The sequence below is a fragment of the Rana temporaria genome, chromosome 1 (genome assembly GCF_905171775.1).
Source record: "Rana temporaria chromosome 1, aRanTem1.1, whole genome shotgun sequence".
NCBI classification, from domain to species: domain Eukaryota; kingdom Metazoa; phylum Chordata; class Amphibia; order Anura; family Ranidae; genus Rana; species Rana temporaria.
Window position 1 is genome coordinate 587,058,351 of NC_053489.1, and position 21,812 is coordinate 587,080,162.

At 43.9% G+C, this 21,812-nt stretch overlaps 1 protein-coding gene across 6 annotated transcripts in view; it reads right to left on the reverse strand.

Moving 5' to 3' along the window:
- Positions 1-18,884, reverse strand: part of LIMCH1 (LIM and calponin homology domains 1) — a 388,951-nt gene extending 370,067 nt beyond the window's left edge. For 5 of the 6 annotated variants that reach the window (XM_040335040.1, XM_040335041.1, XM_040335039.1 and 2 more), the window contains exon 1: positions 18,647-18,883. The gene's annotated coding sequence lies outside the window, so the exon portion shown is untranslated. Of the gene's footprint in view, positions 1-18,646 lie in introns of all 6 variants that reach the window. The other variant, XM_040335035.1, reaches the window with a different exon arrangement.
- Positions 18,885-21,812: the final 2,928 nt, after the last annotated feature.

Sequence of the window (21,812 nt, forward strand, 5' to 3'; positions counted from 1 at the left end):
TCGACGAGAAAAATGGGCGAATTTTTTTTAGAACCTGCTCTATTTTTTCTTGTAGTTTTTTCACGTTCTGAAAAACGATCGTGTGTACGCTTTAACGAGGGGGAAAAAAAAAAAACAACGTGCATGCTCAGAAGCAAGAAATTAGCAAAAGCAGCCCAAAGGGTGGCGCCATTCGAATGGAATTTCCCCTTTATAGTGCCGCCGTACGTCACAACGCTTTGCTGGAGCATTTTTTTTTCACGAACGTGTGTATGCAAGGCAGGCTTGAGAGGAATCACGACAAATCACATTGAGAAAAACATTGTTTTTTTGCATGACATGAATAACGGTTGCATAAGTCTCAGATGTTTGTCTAGGGCAGATATTGTCAACCTTTTTCACCCCAAAGGAACCCTTAAAAATAATTTTCAGGTCTCTGGGAACCCTTGCTAAAACCATTTATTTTGGCGGCGAGTGGCAAAGATGCCCCTTACATTAAGGGGGGGGGGGGTGGCAGTACACGGGACAGTGAGAAAAATTCTTCCCTTACAGTAGTGGTTAGAATACCACCCTTGCAGTCAGCTAAAAAGATAATTGGGTTCATAGAGCCAGCTCTGCCAGGTGGCACTGTCCCCAAAACTATGCTGGTGCCATCAAATGAAAAAAGTCACAGCTTAAGGAGCCCCTGGCAACCTCTGAAGGAACCCTAGTTAAGAATGGTCTTGGGCAGGGTCTCTCAACCAGGGTTACATGGAACCCCAGGGTTCCTACAGGGCGTGCTAGGGGTTGCTTGACCAATGAGCAATTTTGCTATTCATTTAAGTTCCTACTGACACCATTGATTTTTTATTAGCTGTCTGTAAGGTGATAATTCTTCATGGTGATCAAAAATGTAGGGATCATTCTTCCCACTAACCATCACACTAATGAAAAAGGGGACATCATCAGTGTCCACTACATGGGATTGTGGCTATCATAATAGTTAGGTCAGAATTGGGTTATATTTAAAAAAAAAAAAAAAAATTGGGGTTTCAGTGAGCAAGAAATTGTGAGGTAGGAAGATAGGATTTGGGCGGGATTTGCATTTTGAGCGGGAAGGTTGTGCGAGTTCAGGCGGGAAAAACACGTGTATGAATGACTCATACACGTGAGGCAGAGGGGTATAAATAGCCCACAGGTGTGAGGGTCAGAGCACAAAATTTTTTTACCTCGTCAGGTTAAGAGCTCCCCACCCCCCCCCCACCCTTGTCGCTGCACCTTTTATGTGGTCTGTCACCCTTGAATCAAGGGGGGACTTGGTTGATATTTTATTGATGGCAATCACTTGAGTCTTATGACTGAGTGAGAAGGTTTTGAAAGATTTGGAAAGTATCTTTGAAATTAAATATTTATTTATTGAGATTTAATAAAGATAATTATTTAAATAAATTTAATGTTTGTATTTAAATTATACCAATAAAGGTGCCGCGGCCAATTTATCACCATCTTTGATGGTCTTGGTTTGGTCTTTTATTTATTATTTATTATTATTGATAATATTGTATAGCCTACATTCCCATGTATCGCGAGCTGTAGATATTGTAACTTTTATTAGGAGTTCCCCGAGACCAAAAAGTTATTTCAAGGGTTCCTCCATGTTGAAAAGGTTGAGAAAGGCTAGTCTAGGGGGGTGGAGGAAAAGACTGTCATACTTACTTTATTCCTCACTCCCATAACTGCAGGCCATCTTCTGTCTAACATTCTGGGTTATGGGCAAACTCTCAGTATCCTCTGAGGACTATTGCTCCTGAAATTTACTTGATGCAATTGCCGAACGGAGTGCCTTATAAAAAAGGCTTTGGGGGACCAGTTGCACAGATGGAAGGAGCCTGCTGGAGCGAGAATGCGGCAAGTATTAGGCCGGGTTCACACTTGTCCGACAAACGCTCCGACATTGGGAGCTCATGTCGCATGATGTGTGAAAATCAATGATTTCCTATGAGAGCCGTCTTAACTGGTCCTACACAAGTCGGTCTGACTTTGAAAATGCTCCCTGCACTACTTTGGTCCGACATTGATCCTACTTCAGCCCATTGAATATCATTGAAGTCGGACCAAAGTAGGATCCTTGTCCTTACCATCTGACTTGACATCCGACATGTGATTACAGCAGCAGTAAAAGGAATTTATCTCACTCTGGGATTGTTTTGATTGGTCAAAGAACAAGTCAGACTATCACAAAGTCGGATCAAAGTAGTATCCTGTTCATGAAAGTTGGATGGATGTAGACCAATGTAGGACTGATGTCACAGAGCAAAGTAGGATGAAAGTCATACTGCTGTTGTGTAGTCAGGGGTGGACTGACAACTCATAAGGCCCCCGGGCAATAGAAGATTATGGGGCCCCCGGGCAATAGATATTATGGGGCCCCCAGGCTTACAGATGGCCACCACACCTGGAGGCAGTGCAGAGACCGGGCAGCTAAAATTTTAGAATTTTCACATCAAAAGCATGTCGGGTTTCGGACATATCAGGGACAGATATAAAAAAATAAATAAAAAAAAGTTTACATACTGTCCCTGGTTTTATTGAGCATGGCAACCCTGATGGGGCCCCAGGGCAGTGCCCGAGAGTCCCAGTGGTCAGTCCGCCCCTGTGTGTAGTATAACGTGAACCCAGCCTTAGCCCTTATTCCTCTTCCCCATAGGCTTGATGAGCATTTATCCCTGCCAGGAATGGGGCTTTATTGTTTGAGATGGAAATGCAGAAGAATAAATCTAAAATGTGTTCTGTAGATTTGTGTACCGTGTAGAAGTATTAGAGCTTTTGTCAGCATTTTCCTGCTGGGGAGATTCACCCTCTGTATTAGTTCACCTAGACAAAATTGTGTATATATATATATATATATATATATATATATATATATATATATATATATATATATATATTTTTTTTTTTTTTTTTTTTTTTTTTTTTTTACACACACATTTTGGTTGTCCCCAGACAAGGAGATGAGGGGTAATCTTCCAATGGGAACACAACATCTAGTGACAACTAAAGCTGGCCATACATGGACAGAAATTCGGATGGTTCCTTTCAAACTAGGAATGGCCATTGCAGTTTATGAGAAGTTCATATAAAAATCGATTGGCTTTTCATGAACCGGGTGGTTGGAAAATTTTGACTCATGAGGGGGAATATCGCTTGATGAACAAAAAAAAAAAAACACACACACACACACACACACACACACACACACAAACACCTGAGGCATGTATGGCCAGCATAACATATAACAAAAAGTTAGAGGGAGATAGAACACCTCTCAGTTTTTATTGTGGTCTGTGCCCCCAGTATAGAGATTCATCCTCTCCATTTGTCCTGTTTACCATAATTAAAATAAAATCCCAAAATGTTGTGCTGTCCCCAGAAAAGTAATGGAAGGGAAATCTTCCAATAGGGACACTAGTTTAGGTGACCTGGGGGTCCCCAAGCAATTCCCTTTGTTAGCAGGATTTCCTCTCACTTCCTGTTTTGGGACAGAAAATGAAGTTACATCTCCCTAATGGGACACAAATGGCAAAATAAACCCTACTCTATCAAAAAATGTTTTGCCTTTAGTTCTACTTTAAAGGCATTCATTCATTCATTCCCCCACACTTTGATAAAAATGTACTTATTATTTCCGGGTGTGTCTTTAGGATGGGAAGCTTCAACAAGAAAAACAGCAAAAAAAAAAAAAAAAAAGGAAGTACACTCAAAACTTTTTTTTTATAGTTTTGGATGGAGTGGAGAGAGATTAGACCCCCTGTGCTCCCGTTAAGGGGATTCGCCCTATTTGTCCTGTTTATACCATTATCATTGAAAGGAAAAATAACAGAAAAACACAAATTTTGGGTTGTCCCCAGAAAAGCAATAGATGGGAAATCTTCCAATCGGGTCACTAGATCTGGTGACATAGGGAGTAGGGACCCACAAGAAATTCCCTTAATTTGAAGGGATTTGCCCTCACTTCCTGCTTAGCTAGACATGAAGTAAAAGGGACACAGATGGCAAAAAACGGACAGGGGGTATAACCCCCCATTACTCTATCAAAAAAAAAATAATTATATTGTAGGGTACAAATTTCTTAGATGAGGTGGCTGAATTTTATTTTCCCCCCTTTGTTTTCAGCTAGTGATCCTGCCAGTAACATACTTCCTGTCCTGGGGTGACAACAATTACATATCTTACTGTATTTATGGATAAGGAGCACAGGAATTTTTTTATTTTTAGAAGTACAGAACACCATTTTTGTATGTTTATACTACATGCTCTGGTTTGATCTGCTGGCCCATATGGAACTAAAAGGACACAGTAGGGACACAGGAGCCAGCAGGTGGGACTACAGCACATAGTGGGAAAATCAGGCATCTGGCGTGCGCCAAAGTCCATTCCTGGACTCCCGCTTCTATCCAAGCCTAATCACACAGTTGTTTTACTTCATGACAGAGACTTTTAAGCTGAAGTTTATTCTGGTTATATTTTGCTCTTCTTTGTTGCACCATTCTTTACTCATTACTATCCTAATGAAATGTTTAAATAAAATCTGCTTTCATTAAATCTCTTATTTTATACTCAGTGATGTCATCACTGGATCTCTGTGCTTCTCTATGCAATGAAGGTAAATCGATGGCTGGTGGGAGGCGCCAGCAGGACACTGTACATAAGCCTACAGAAAGCATAACAGCACCTGGCCCCAATACCCCTCTCTGGGCCCAATCACATCATGCAGCCTTGCCCAAGGCACAATTTGCCTTGAGTCCTTCACACAGGGACACTGCAGTGGTTTGTGCTGAAAAATAGAATAGGACAACACCAGGAAGAGCACTGGGCATCCTTCATTGAAAATGTCAATAGGATCCTGCAGCCTGCATGGCGCCGTGGGGCATACATTACAGGTGAATATGGGCAATAAAGCTGGATTTTTTTTTCTTTTAAATAACATCAGCTTCAAGTTATCAGGCTTTACATCACAGCTGGTATTTCTGAATTCTTATGATAACTTTACACTGAGGTGGCTGTAAAAACAACAGCTGCACTCAGATGTCTCAGGGTAGACGTCATCTTTATTTTTATATACCATTTTAATGTTGCCATTCTCTTATTTAAATACACATTCATTTTTTTTTTCCTTGTCTATACTGCACCATATGATAAGGTATGTATAAAGACAGTTCTTACCACTGACACCCATGTAAGTTATGGGGTGCAGAGTGCTTTGCTAGCACCCTAAAAAAAAATAACACAAGGATTCAGATTTCAGACCAACAGCAAATCGTATATAAATTGTTCTCTATTATGACAACCACAACGGAGGACGAAACAGAGTTTACATATATGAAATATATACATACATACATACATACACACACTTTATTTTATATAATGGAAAAGGTAAGTAAAAAGTAACAGATATGACTGTTTACATTCTACGGCCTTTAAATGTACTTCTACATTCCAATTTCCAGCTTTGAATTTCTAAAAGGTATGAAAACAATGTCCGACAACTGATTTGGCTCAGCACTTCACCTTCAGTCATATGAAGTACACCCCATGGAAATGCACTTTCAACATAATTAAAATGGGCACATTTTGCGATTCAGGCTCCATTCACACCAATGCATTTTTTCATGGTTTTTGCAGAGACGCAGGACATTATTTTTAGCATGGGTTCCTAAGGAACATGTTCACATCAATGCATTCTTTGTGCCTCAGCGTTTTTGGAAAGGGTCAGGGACTTTAAAATGCAAAACACTTTTTTGGTTAACCATTCAATACCTTACACCCCTCCTGCTGGACTTCATATGGTGTTCGGTCAGGATAACTGAACCGCCGCCCGGCTTTTTGCTATAGGCTGGGCGGGAAGTGGTTAAATAGACTTCAATTAAGAAGCTGCATACAGCATGTACAGGCAGTCTCGGGGTTACAAACAAGATAGGGTCTGTAGGTTTTTCTCAAGTTGAATTTGTTTGCAAGGCAGAACAGGTAAAAAAAAAAAAAAAAATTTGTGGTTGTAAAAAAAAAAAAAAAAAAAAAAAAAGGGATTGGTGATAAAGCTTCAGCAAAATACAAAATCGCAGCAAAAACTCTGTAAACTTGCGTGTTCAAAAACATAAAAGCAAAACTGCATATACGTGAATGGAGCCTTAAATAATGCCTGCAGGTAGGGGGTGATATACTTGAACAAAAAGTACATTTAAAGTTAACATAATGTATTCAAATTTCATGATCTAAATGAGCAAAAAGTGCATATTTGTCATACAAAGTAAGTTCATCCCTACATTTACCACCACTTCAAAGCCATTAAATTTGAATCTGGTTTTCCAGCCAATGATTAGAACCTTGGAGAATGCAGGTGGGACTTATATTATTATTTAAAACTCAGACATTTAGGGTCTGGTGATTTCTTTGCTTTTGATATGTCTGGTGTCGTCATACAAGGATCAAAAGAGCTCTCTTAGGCCCTCAGAAAGAAAGCTGTGGGTGCCAAAGGCCCCTTTCACACAGGCGAACCGATCAGGTTTCTATAGGTGGACCCGATCATACCAATCTATTACCCTCTTTGCAGCTTCAGATGTAAGGACATGTGTCCGATATATCCGATCCTATCCACCAAAAACAGGTGGATTGAATGACAGCCAGATGTAAATGGACAGGCGGTCTGTTTACATCTGACCGCCCATAGAGGAAAGTGGGCTGTGTCCGCTCTGCATAAGATGAGCATATACAGACATGTCATCCGTCTGCTCAACGGGAATTAGCGGACAAATCCCAGCTGAACAGGTGGATCTGCTGGTGGACTCCACCCATGCTCTTACCCTCACCTGTACATCTCTAAATGGAAGAGAGACACGGCAGTCTCCAAAAATCTAGACTACATGAGTGAAGTAAAGCCTGGTGACACGTAGCCAAAAATGTTCATTCAATGCGGTCACCATGGAGGCGGCCTATAAGATTCTCCTCCGCTGATATTGGGTCCCGGCCCGCATAGCTCATTCGAACCTGTCATATATGTGATAAATAGATGTGATAGATGCTTCAGGGGCTGTGGCCAATGCAGAGATGACAACCATCTTTGCTGGGCCCCCGTTTGCTGGGCTTTTGGTCCAGGGTCTACGGCCTTCTCTCAACACTTTTTCCATGCACCTTCTCCACTGCCCTCTTCCAAGCCTCTTCTCAGCAGAAGCTGGCCACCTACTTTTTCGTAGGAGGAAGGCGTGCCATTGCCAGGGCTTGGGTTTTCAGAGGTAAAAAGCATTGCGACTACCCTACCACTGCTTCATGAAAAAATGACCAGTATACTTCATGAATCTCATGCTAAATTCCTCAAAGTGTGGAACCCATTGTGGTCTTATGCTCTCCCCACTCTGCACCCTGCCAGCTTGGGTATTCTGGACCATCCTGGAAAACCATCTAACCTGCAAGTTTCGTCCTCTCTCTCCCTGTCTAGCTCTATACCTTCTCTCCTTTCCTCATTCTGTCCTCCACCTTTCCTCGGTTGGTGAAATCCAATACCTCCGAGCAACCCTCTAAAGCATGGGTCTTCAAACTACGGCCCTCCAGTTGTTCAGGAACTACAATTCCCATCATGCCTAGTCACGTCTGTGAATGTCAGCGTGTTACAATGCCTCATGGGATGTGTAGTTCTACAACAGCTGAAGGGCCATAGTTTGAGGATCCCTGCTCTAAAGACTATGGTACTCCTATCAGCAAACATCGCAGTGGCTGAATGAAGGGACTTCTGTCTGTTGAAAAACTCAAATTCTTCCAGGCAGTGGATGATGAGCTCTGTGCTATTAGGCGGCTAAGTAATGAATGGTTACATACATACATACATACAGAAAAAAAAAAAAGTTCAGAATGTACAGACGTCCTATACAACCGTACCAGCACAAAAAACACATTGCGTTATATACACTACGTCTCTATAAAAAAAAAACAAAGAGAAGTGTGTAACCAACAGGTTCACTTTTAATTGGTCTAACAGTTTGGAGTCCATTTTTTTTCCTCATAGTCATCAATAAATATTAAAACAAACAGAAACATTTACTCAGGGGGTAAGATATAAAGCACCTGCATAGCCGATGTGCTCCTCATGAAACCTATACCTGACTTTTGTAAGGCGATCCAGCCTGTTAATAATGTAGAGCGTTACAATAGAGAAAGGCGCGATGCAGAGCGCCGGAGGTCTGAGCGCTCAGAATGTCGCACTCTATCCCAGTTCCTGTCCTTATGTCAACACACAGGAGAATCCTTTACATAACTTAGCAAAACCTCCAGTCCCGATCCTGTTTTTACACAGCGTGGCTTGTGGAAGATGAAGTTTGATATGGTTAGTAGCAGCTAGAAGGGGAGAACAATGAGCCCATTCTGCCCCACACAAAACGGAGATATGATACTTTCAAATTCCATCCTCATAAAATCTCCGGGGAAAGAGGTCATCGCTCTGTTTATAAATGAACGCCTGACAAACAAAAACTACATTTTCCTCGCTGCTGCCAACATACAAAATTGTAAAGTAGCGCCGATTATGTCTAATCAAATATTATTCGTAGTTCGAGAAAAACAAAACTAAGGCTTGATTCACACTGCTGCAATGCGATTGTGACACAATTTTCAGAGCGATTATGTAGCGCAACTTTGCATATTTTATGTCCAAATCGCACTCTAAACTTAGTTTAGTCGTACCTTATTGAGTCACATTAATGAGAACATGCATCATTTGAATATAATGGATTTTCCCTCGTCATGCAACTCAAGCACCAACAGGAATATATGACGCTGCGAGAATGTAGAGAAGATTCCACGCTAGGATACATATGGGGAGGTTTACTAAAACGAGCGCACACATAATGTAGTGCAGCTGTCCATAGTAACCAATCAGCTTCTAACTTTAGCTTGTTGAATTAAGCTTGGAGAATAAAGCCTCGTACACGCAGTACGATTGTTGGCCAAACGAGTGTCCGACTTTTGTCAAAAGGACGTGTGCCAGGATCTTGTCTTGCATACCAACGGTACACAATTGTCGTGCCACAAACACGAACGTAGTGACGTTCTACGAGGAGTTTCAGCTCTTGAGCGCCACCCTTTGGGCCCCTTCTGCAAATTTCGTGCTTGGTGAGCATTTATTCCGAGCATGCGTGTTTGTACTTTCGACTTTTGTGCAACGGATGTGTACTGACCAGATAATGCTTATTCTGCCCATGTATACATCCTGTCCCTGTGCATCATTATATGTCGGAATTGTATCATGTCAGTGTACAACTTGTAAAAAACTGTTAGCAGTTAAGGGTGGCAAGATTTTATAGCAGAAGAGTCTTTTTAGGGCCCTTTCATACGGGGCGGACTCTGATTAGATCAGCAGGAGATCCGTCCTCTGATCTGAGCAGGGCAGGCAGATGACAGGCCTGCCCACTCAGTTTATGCAGAATAGATACAGACCGAGCCCGCTCTGTTCTATGGACCAACAGGTGTAAACAGACTCTGCTGTCCATTTAAACCCGATAACCCTCCAATCCGATCTGCCTAGACGGGGGGGGGGGGGTTGGGGGTGAATCCTAGTACTATTTTTTTTTTTTTATTAAGCAGACCGGATCGGAGGTAGGTGGGTGTAAACAGACACAAGTCCGTTTACACCCGCTAGTTCATAGGGGGTGGTGAATTGACCATCCAATCAGGTCCACCTGAAAAACTGACAGGCTGACCGGCTCATACCCTTTGCGTGAAAGGGGCCCCATTATACATATCCATCTGCTAGCAGTTTTTGACACTTCAGGTTTAGTTCTACTTTAACCCAGCCTGTAAGGTTCCGTTAACATCTACGCAGATGCGTTGATGCATGCAGGTTTTTTGGTGTATCACATTAGGGCAGCTTATTCATTGCAATGGGCTACTCTGCATGTGGAAATTTTTTTTTTTTATATATATATATATATATATATATATACACACACACACACACACACAAAAGCAGTGCATGACCATTTTTAAAAATCATGCTGTACATTGGTATCATGCGTTTTGACACGATTTTGCACTCCCATTAGGAGGTGCATTGAGGTGCCATTAATAATGTTGTCATTAAAACATTATTATGCTTTCTATTGTGCATATTATGAAGTCTATACCCAAAAGTATACAATGAAGCCAACTATTCCTGGCCTCCTGCACTAGATTCCTGCCTGAGGTTAACCAAAATACTACTGCAACCTTCTCCCCGACACCACACTGACCAGGCCATGTGCTTGGCTATTTCCAGGCACAGACCACGGTCATACGGATCACAAATATAGCCAAATGAAAGCTGCGCTGTGACTCCTCCGACAGCTATTCAAAGAGGATGACTTCTAGCCATGCTAATGGGCATACAAGGAGAGTGACTGTAGAGAACATACAGTGACTCTGCACAGATCATGAAACAAATGTAGATTCTAAGTGCACAAGCATATCCAAATAATGGATCACAGAGCGTAGACAGACCACGGACGTCTATGTATAGTATGCACAGCTTTCCTTCTTATTTAGCGGTGTGGAGGATTCCTCCATTATGTATCTTGTTACGTGGTTTGAACGAGCGCCAAACAATAGGCTGACCAACGCTAGTTACACTTTAGGGATTATTTTTTCAATGAAAATTCAACATAATCCCTTCCCCTGAATGACCATATGTGATTGAACAATAACTAGTTGTTATGCAAAGGTTCTAAGTGTTTTTGTACACATTTAGAGTGAATGTCATCATCCAGCCTTGGAGAAGGAGAAATATCTATAGCGTGTAATTGCCATGTACCCTAATCAATCATTTGCATTTATAAAATACAAATCAATCATCAGCAGAGAATGCTTTTCTAAGAAGTCTGAAAAACATAACTGTCAACTATTTCTATCACTTGTCAGATATGGTTCTTGTGAGAAGAAGGTTTCGATTGTTGAAAAGACCGCTCTTGTTAAAAGTAGTAGCATATTGCAACTGTATAATAGATGATCAAACCGTATGCCAAAATAGCCCTTGTATGGGCCGCAGACAAGACGCTGGCCAAGGTTGTACAGTATACTCCTATGTAGTCATATACAGAAAAGTATGGAGCTGCCACAAAATGGAATGATGAGTCCATAAAGAGGAACTCCAGCTGACCTCCCCTTTTTTTCCCAACGGTGGTATCTGCACACAGAGGCGGCCCAGTTTTGAGGGACAGGGGACCTTAATGCTGCTGTGCTCAGGCAGCGTTATGAGCCCTGACTCAGGAACGGGGCTGCCAGTATCCCTAACAACCAGTGAATATCGTGACACCACCCCTTGTGACGTCAATGACCCAGCATGCCCTCAGTCAGTGTCGTCACGAGGGGCGGGTTCACCAGGTGACATCACCAGGTGGCCGCCGCCCCTTAGTTATTAAAGAGCAGGATCTGGGGGCCGCCTTGTTAAAGAGGGCTTCCAGATTAAGATAAGCCCCCTGCTCACAGACCCCCACAACCACCGACCAGGGTTGTGGGGAAGAGGCTCTTGTCCTTGAATTATTATTCCCCATCATGGGCATGAGTGAGGCCCCGTGTCAAATTTTGCCCAAAGCCTAGAGCCGCCTTTGTCTGCACATTTCATATACTCCCCCATCCAGTGGATCCAGCGTTGACCTTCTGAGATCCTCCCATGCCCGGCCACAGCTGTTTCCTGTGCCACCATGTTCTCTCGGTCATCAAGTGGCACGCCTGCTCTTCCGAGTTCAGCCTCTTAAATTACATGTTATGTCTCCTGAGATATGTGATGTAAATATCCCGGGAGGGACAGTGTGCACATAATTCACCCAAGGTGAGTGATGTGCATTGGGAGGCAGGGTGGACTTTAAAAAAAAAAAAAATGTTAAAATGCCCTATTCCTGCAGGAGGGTGGAGAGGCAGAATCATCCTCGGGAGGGTGAATGTCTCCTGTTCACTTTGGGCCCATTTGACATGTTAAATCTGAGCCTATTGCCGCCAAATGGCACCGTCCAAATCAGTGTGCAGCCAAACTTTGTGGCGCCGCACCAATTACCAAAAGTGGTTTCTGCATGAACCCGCACAGATGTCTTTCAAATCGCCCCCAAACTGGAAATGAAATGCAAGCTTGAAATGAACTCGCACTATTTCAAACCCACCTCCAAAAAGGTGAATGAGGGCTTAGAAGCGGAACCGAAATAAAAAAAGGGAATATTTGCGATGTTTCAAGGAAATGTTCTAAAAATTGTAAAGTTTAACTAAAGGCAAGAACTTTTTGTTTTGTTTTGGATAGAATGGAGAGGGATTAGAATACTTGTCAGTTTCTATTGCTGCCTGTACCGCTTTAGAGCCGGTTCACACAGGGGCGACTCGTCAGACGACTCAGCCACCTGACAAGTCGCGTCCCGTTCTGTTCAATGGAACTGTTCGAATAGGAGTGACTCAAGTCGCTGCGACTTAAAAAAAGGTTCTTGTACGACTTTGGGGGCGACTCGCATTGACTTCAATACACAAGTAATTTTTCGCCTCTGCAGTTGTCTTGCCGAGCCGCCCCATTGTAAACCGGCTCTTAGGGAGATTCCTCTTCTCCATTTGTCTTGTTTACCATTACCACTGAAAAGTGAAAGTAAAAGAAAATCCCAAGAACTTTTTTTTTTGTTTTGGATAGAATGGAGAAGGATTAGAATACTTGTCAGTTTCTATTGGTGCCTGTGTCTCTTTAGGGAGATTCCTCTTCTCCATTTTTCTTGTTTACCATTATCACTGAAAAGTGAAAGTAAAAGAAAATCCCAAATTTTTAGTCGAGTTGTCCCCAGAAATGAGTTCTTTGCGTCTTTATCTCCGTTTCAGGGCCAAATTCAGGCAAGGATTTGGCCCCCGAACCGCATTCCTGTGCGATCCGCAGACAATTCCATTGTGAACCGAGCCCAAAAGGGAAATAAAAAAAAAAAAAAATGCAGGCATTCAGGAGGCAGCAAAATCACCCTCTGAACACCTGCCCGCCGTCGCTATACCACCCTCTGAAAAGCAAAACCACATAACTCTCGTTCACCCGCCCTACAGGTAGGTATTGCCACTGTTTTAGTGCAAGGTGAAAAAAAATTAAATAAATGAAAGCTTATCGACTGCTACAGGTTGCTGTACTTTGCAATACCTTTATGAAGGACGTAGAAACTTTAAAAGATTGGAGTCTCAAAGTTATGTATCATAACTGATTCTACAAACAGTAAATAATGGGCCATATACACAATACAATACAAAAAACACATTATATCACGATTTTTTATTCTGTCGTACGAGAATTTTCAAAACTTTAGTAATCTCTACATTTTCGATATGTGACTAACATTATATATATATATATATATATATATATATATATATATATATATATATATATATATATATATATATATTATAAAAAAAAAATCTGATTTTCAAATCGTGTATATGGGTCGTTTGAGTGAATTTCTGTTTTAAAAATAAAAATTATATTATATATAATAAAAAATTAAAATAAAAAAAAGATTTTTTTATTCCAGTGTGTATTCTTTTGCTTTGCGCCTCCAAATTCCCTTTCTTTTTTGGTTGCTGTGATCCAATTTCCTGGTAGAGGGTGGCTACATTCATCCTCCATAATCCCACTGTATATGGGAATGTAGCCATCCTCTCTTGATCGCACCCAAGATTGCCTATGCATTTATTATAGGTACTTATAGAGCGCCATCAATTTATACATTATATTGTACATTCACATCAGTCCCTGCCCTCGAAAGGCTTACAATCTAAGGTCTCTTAACTCACATTCATACATATACTAGGGCCAATTTAGACAGGAGCCAATTAACCTACCAGCATGGAGTGTGGCAGGAAACCGGAGTACTCGGAGGAAACCCACACAGGCACAGGGAGAACAAGCAAATTCCAGGCAGGTAGTGCCGTGGTTGGGATTCGGACTAGGGACTAAGGATGAGCTCAGGCTTGTAACTCCACGTGCTCATGCCCGCCAGGAAGCTGACACTCCGCAGCGCTAATCACAGGCAGGGAGACCTTTCCCAATCTCTGCAGCCACGGAAATGTTTCACTGCCTGTGATTAGCGAGTGTCAGCCTCCTGGCGGGCGCGGGCACATGGAGTTGAACACGCCTGTGCTCATTTTTACTAGGCACTATAGGATGTGTAGTGTGCATACATAGGTGTGCGCAGCCCACTGCATTAGGGTGTACACCCCAAAGCTCAAACACACACTACCGATCACTCACCATGTTCATTCAGAAAGGGAAGGGGCTGATGAATACATATTTACCGGCCCCTTCCCTCACTCATCCTAAAAAGTCTCCGCAGCAACAGCCGGCAGGAGAGGAGGAAAGCCGGTGGTGCTGCAGAGGGAAGGCGTGGGGAACCAGGGCGGTAGGGTGAATCTGTGCTGCACAGAATGATTAGGGTGTGCCTGGGCACACCCGGCACACGCCTATGTGTGCATAAAGCAGTGCACATGACCGCCAGGGCCGGCCTTAGGTGTTCAGGCGCCCTGTGCAAACTAATCCTGTGACCCCCCCCCCCCCCCCATCTTCACCCCTCTCCCCCTGGTCACCTAAACATACACAAGGAGGAAAAAAATATTTGTAACAAATAATTGTAATTTACTTAATTTTTATTTTTCTTATGTTAAGTCCCTTATATCCTCCTCCCCCTTCTGTGTGTAGGCTGGCTATAAAAATCTGAAAAAGTAGATGCATGCAGGGCCAGGGGCTCATTGTGTTTTCCCTTTCGGTGGACGGTGCGGCTTTGCATTTAAAAATGTCGCCGCCCGGCGCTTAGACGCCACTGCAAATGCGCCGTCTGCCCGAGAATAGCCGAACGTTTTTGGGCTTTCCCGAGCAGTGTGCCTGTCGGGGCCGGCAGCAGCCATTTTTTTTCAGGTGCCGCAGCCAATGCGTTGCTCTTCATCCAGTCCCAGGGCAGGGGGACCTGGCAGCGCCTGCTGCTGGGACTCGTACTCCTGTGATGATCATGTGAGTAACTGACTGCGACTCACATTCTGTGAGCTGTGATGGCCGTACGGTGCCCTTGTTGCCCATGGCGCCCGCACAGCTCGCACACCCCAAAGGCCGGCCCTGATGACCACAATAAACATGCTCTGCTCTTTCCAAACAAAGGAAGGACGAGGAAAGGGAGAGGTTTGGGAGCTTATGGAACATGCTACAAGGAGTTCGAAAAACACAGCGAAAAAGGATTTCATGAAAAAATAAAAAGTTACAGGGCCATTAGGTAGTGGTTGTGTATGGATTATATCTGAAGAATACGGATATCGTTAATGTCACCATTTAAAAAAAGAAAACAAAAATGAACGAGCGCTATTCATATACGGATATACGTACCGCAAGAAATGCGCATACATTATGGTTTACTACTTGCTCCTCGCTGTATGGCACATTCAGGCCTATGAATCTAAGCATTCTCCTGGCAGAAAATACAAGTCATTGATGTATTCAGCCAGCGTCCAGACAAAAGGAACAATTCAGTCCCACGAAGGGCCTGGTGCTGGAGCGGCCTCACACTGCCTGTGCAATGGAAACTTCTGCAGGCTTTTCAGAGTCCCAGTTAACAACAGACGTCGCAATCAATCACACAATAATGCTTGTGTTGCTCGGCCTAGAAAGGACTTCAATTTCCCAGAGTCATGTTAACCCGACCGTTTAGCACGTTAGGAACGAGGGAGCGACATACAAGTGGAAAGAGGCAGATTGCATGGAAATGGACAGAAATCCGTCTATTTCCAGGCAGGAAGCGCCTGTGCACCCCTCGCTCTCACTGCTTCTCCCATTCTAAACATAGGGATGAATAGGGCTCTGTGTCCAGATGACAGCTTGGGGGCGAGCCGCAGCAGGTATGCACTGACTGCACTATCATTTACCAGGGAAACCAAACACTTCCCCGACTAACTGTCACCAATCCAATATTTGCATCCAGAAGAAAAAGGTATATCGCTGGCTCTGACGCTACAGGCATGTCACCTCTCCATCCACACTGAGCATCATCTATTAGCAGCATGCTGGGCAACTTAGCACATAGATATTAAGCTAGAATGATCACATAACAGGATGGGCTTGTATGGAAAAGTCATTATGTGCACTCAGCAGCTTTAATCCTGCAACAATGTAACAGTCTGATCTCCAGTGTCAGCTGGAAAAATAACGCAGGCTTCCTGCCCATCACTGACATATGAAGACCGAGCTACTGCATACAGCATGTGGGAGCCGCTGCAACCGACACAGACAGAGGGGAGCTGTCACAGCATCGCAGACAAAACACAACCACAGCATAGAATCGCACACAGAGCCAGGATCCTTCTATGTGTATGGAGGGCAATAAACACACACAAAAATCATCAAGATTTATAGTACACTGCAAACTGGCACAACACTACAATATGCAACTGGCAGTGCAACAAACTGGCACTAGAAAAGAATCAGCATGGATAGCAGACCAGTGGTCAACATATTAGACATAAGGGGGGGAGATCAACTGTGGCCCCTGAGACCCCCAGAGGGTCACACAAAATATTCAGTATATAGAACTAGAAGTGAACGTCAAAAAAATGGTGACATACTGCAGGAAATGCAATGGTGCACGAGACAGTCAGGGGCTGGTGGCATGGCACACGAGGCGGTCAGGGAATGGTGGCATGGCGCACGAGGCGGTCAGGGACTGGTGGCATGGCGCACGAGGCGGTCAGGGACTGGTGGCATGGCGCACGAGGCGGTCAGGGACTGGTGGCATGGCGCACGAGGCGGTCAGGGACTGGTGGCATGGCGCACGAGGCGGTCAGGGACTGGTGGCATGGCGCACGAGGCGGTCAGGGACTGGTGACATGGCGCACGAGGCGGTCAGGGACTGGTGACATGGCGCACGAGGCGGTCAGGGACTGGTGACATGGCGCACGAGGCGGTCAGGGACTGGTGGCATGGCACACAAGACGGTTAGAGATATTACAAGAGACTGCTAGAGATCACTGCCATTATAGCTACTAATAATAATCATCGCTTCCACTACTAAATGATGGGGTCTGAGGGTCACCGAAGAGCCTTGGGTCGCAGGATGGAGGCCAGGACTATACAGTAACACAACAGAACTATCATGGGTAATACTGGCAGTGCAACACTACAGACTGACAACAGAGGAATCATCACTATGGATAGCAGTGACAGTGTAACACTATGAACTGACACAACAATCATCATCAATTATCATGAGTAGTAGTGACAATGTAAATGTCTTCCATATTAGAAGTATCATTATTATGACTAGTAATGACAGGGTAACACTATAATCTGACACAAGAGAATAATTATCACTATGGATAGTACTGACAGTGTAGAGTGACACAACTGAGGGATCATTACTATGGATAGCAGTGACAATGTAACATTATAAAACTGATACAGCAGAATAATCATCACTATGGATAGTAGTGACAGTGTAACATTATAGTATGAGAAGGATAGGGATAGTAGTGACAGTGTAACATATCAGAGGGATAGTAGTGACCAAATGATCACCAGGCATGGTGTTGGCAGTATATAGACTGACAGATCAGTGACCTATGGATGGTGCTGGCAGTATATAGACTGACAGATCAGTGACCTATGGATAATGTTGGCAGTATATAGACTGACAGATCAGTGACCTATGGATGGTGTTGGCAGTATATAGACTGACAGATCAGTGACCTATGGATGGTGTTGGCAGTATATAGACTGACAGATCAGTGACCTATGGATAATGTTGGCAGTATATAGACTGACAGATCAGTGACCTATGGATGGTGCTGGCAGTATATAGACTGACAGATCAGTGACCTATGGATGGTGCTGGCAGTATATAGACTGACAGATCAGTGACCTATGGATGGTGTTGGCAGTATATAGACTGACAGATCAGTGACCTATGGATAATGTTGGCAGTATATAGACTGACAGATCAGTGACCTATGGATGGTGCTGGCAGTGTATAGACTGACAGATCAGTGACCTATGGATAATGTTGGCAGTATATAGACTGACAGATCAGTGACCTATGGATAATGTTGGCAGTATATAGACTGACAGATCAGTGACCTATGGATGGTGCTGGCAGTGTATAGACTGACAGATCAGTGACCTATGGATAATGTTGGCAGTATATAGACTGACAGATCAGTGACCTATGGATAATGTTGGCAGTATATAGACTGACAGATCAGTGACCTATGGATGGTGTTGGCAGTGTATAGACTGACAGATCAGTGACCTATGGATGGTGTTGGCAGTATATAGACTGACAGATCAGTGACCTATGGATGGTGTTGGCAGTATATAGACTGACAGATCAGTGACCTATGGATGGTGTTGGCAGTATATACACTGACAGATCAGTGACCTATGGATGGTGCTGGCAGTGTATAGACTGACACAACACAATCATCATATGGATGGCAGTGAGATTGTAACAAGATCAACTCATCATAGCAGAATAATCATCACTACGGATAGTTGTGTGTGTCAGTATAAAAACTGATAGAGTAGAGTCATCAGTATGGATGGTGGCAGACAGTGTATATCCTGACACAGCAGTAGGTATGGATGGCAGTGCCAGTATACAGACTGGTGGCAGTGCCCCCTCCCTCCATGTACCTCGATCCACTTCTGCGCCTCCGTACATGCACCCTCCGGGGGGGATTCCGGGGCGATCTCCTCCACATCCAGTGCAGGGCTGGCCATGTTCGGAGTGTCCTCGGGCGGAGATCCCACAAATCCTGGCCGTTCCCCGGTGATGGAGAGAAGAGAATCCCCGCTCCGTGCAACGTGATCCCAGCCTCACACCAGCTAAAAATAATCCCAAGATTGCGGCTCCTACCTTCACTCCATGCAAATCCGAGCGGGCGCCGCCCCCTCCTCATCCCTCCCTCCCCGAGTATAATCACATGGCTCATTACATGCAGGGCCGGTACTAGGGGGGCAGCTGCCCAGGGCGGGATGAGAAGAGGGCGCAGTTTGCCGGGTACAGCACTTCCCATTACAGATAATGCTGCAGAATGTAACACAGGCAGAGAGCGGCTTTGTCCCTGCACGTAGATCGTACACTGTACTAGTCTTTCGGCAACATTTGTAGAGCAGGCAGGGCACGTGAGTTTTGGAAGGTATCAGCCCTGTCCTGATTCAGTGTACAACTTTCCCTCTCCTGGACATCGGCTTCTCCCCCCTCTCCAGTCATTTCTCTCCTGCTTTCACTTTCACACTGTCCCGATGTCTGTGGGAGATCTCCACATCGCCCCCCCAGCCTCCTGTTATCTCTTAGCCTCGTGTTATCTCTCCTTGCTGTAGACGATCTCAGAGCCTATTCCTGCTCTGTATAGTGACCCCCCCTCGTCTCCTGTGCCCTTCTCTTGGACCCCCTCCTCTCTACATGCACAGCCAAACTCAGTGATGGACTCTCCTGCTGCTGAACCTGTCTCTACTCAGGTAACAGTAACTGACTTTTAGGCTTCATATCACTGCTAATTGCTGTGGAGACAACTGTTATTTCAGATTCTATTTTTAGTAAGGGCCCATTCTCAAGGGGAGCAAACATGCATCTCCCATGCAGGGCTGTCATTTATCAGCAGGGGGTACATAGGTGTTGTGTGCATCCCTGTGCCAGCACCCCATTTCTATCTACTGGGACGTGAGGCTGCATGGACTCGGCCTCTGTATCCTAATATGACATGCAGGTACAGGTCCCAATAGATGTGAATGGGACGCTGGCACAGAGATGGCACACAATGCCCGTACATCCCTGTGCTGATAAGAGAGGACACACATGTCTGCACCACATGTGAATGGGCCCTAAAGAACTTGTTTACATGGAGGCTTAGTGAGCCCCCCAGGCATAAGAAAACAGGAGCTACTAAACCCATAGATGGATGGAAATGTAACGGCTCCAGCAAGGACCGGACAAGTTTCAATCCTTCTGTAGTCATTCTTGTTAACCACTTGCTTACTGGGCACATAAACCCCCTTCGTTCCCAGGCGAAATTTCAGCTTACGGCACTGCGTCGCTTTAACTCAGTGTTTCTCAACTCCAGTCCTCGAGGCGCCCCAACAGGTCATGTTTTCAGGCTTTCCATCATTTTGCACAGGTGATTTGATCAGTTTCACTGCCTTAGTAATTACCACAGCCATTTCATCTGAGGGAAATCCTGAAAACATGACCTGTTGGGGCGCCTTGAGGACTGGAGTTGAGAAACACTGCTTTAACTGACAATTGCGCGGTCGTGCGACATGGCTCCCAAACAAAATTGACGTCCTTTTTTCCCCACAAATAGAGCTTTCTTTTGGTGGTATTTGATCACCTCTGCGGTTTTTAAACAAAATAAGAGCGACAATTTAAAAAATATATATTTTTTTTTTACTTGTTGCTATAATAAATATCCCAATTTTTTTAAAAAAAAAATATTGTTTTTCTCAGTTAAGGTCGATATGTATTTTTTGACGTATTTTTGTAAAAAAAAAAAATCGCAATAAGCGACTGGTTTGCGCAAAAGTTATAGCGCCTCCAAAATAGGGGACAGAATTATGATTTATTTTTATTTTATTTTTTACTAGTAATGGCGGCGATCTGCGATTTTTATTGGGACTACGATATTGTGACTGATGTATCGGACACTTTTGACACAAATTTGGCGCCATTCACATTTATACAGCGATCAGTGCTATAAAAATGCACTAATTACTGTATAAATGTGACTGGCAGTGAAGGGGTTAACACTAGGGGGTGAGGAAGGGGTTAAATGTATTCCCTGGGTGTGTTCTAACTGTGGGGGAAGGGGGGTGACTGGGGGAGGTGACCGATGCTGTGTCCCTATGTACAAGAGACACAGATCGGTCTCCTCTCCTCTGACAGCACGTGGAGCTCTGTGTTTACACACAGAGCTCCACGTCCCTGCTGTCTTACCGACGATCGCGTGTACCCGGCGGACATCGCGGCCGCCAGGTACACGCATCGGCTTCCCAGCTATGCGCCGGGACAGTGTTTACCTGCTGCGCGCCCCCCAGTGGCGCACGCGGGTAATGCTATTAAATGACGTCCAAAGACGTCCTGTTGGCACTTGAGAGCCGCGCTGTTGACGTCTTTTGTCAATAGCACGGGTCTCAAGTGGTTAAAAAGACATCAATTTAATGATCAGCTTCTCTCCAACCAGCAGGAATGTTCCCTTAGATTTGCAGCACCGACATCGATGTCTCAGCGGAAAGGATTCCCTCATCCACCTTAGTTGTGTGAATTGGGGGGATTCATTATTATTTTTTTCGATCACATGAAAATAAAAACGATCTATGGCCAGCCTCCAGCTTACCATACGTTATACAATCTGATTGTACAATATCTTTTGGATCTACCACCAACACTATGTAGTACAAAGGCCTGCCTGATTGGATACTACTTAAATTAATTGTTTAGGTTGTCCATATATTACAAAGTTTTCATAAATCTAAAAGAGATTATACAATCAGATTGTATAGTGTATGCTATACCTACAGTATAGTGTTCTTGTTCATGAGTACTAACAGTGACAAATGTTTTCCCTGTTATCTTTATTCTCACCTATGTAGATTTGTTTGCCCAGGAGCTTTGTCTTTGATTCCATTAAACAACCTGACACATTGTCTATAGCTGGGTACACACTAGGGTTGCACCAATACCTGTTTTGTACCAACAATACTTGTGCTCAAGAACTCGCTGATACCAGTTGCCAATACCTTTGCGGTGCGATTTGAGCTATACAAAATTAATGGGCTCAAATCGCACTTTAAAGAACTACAG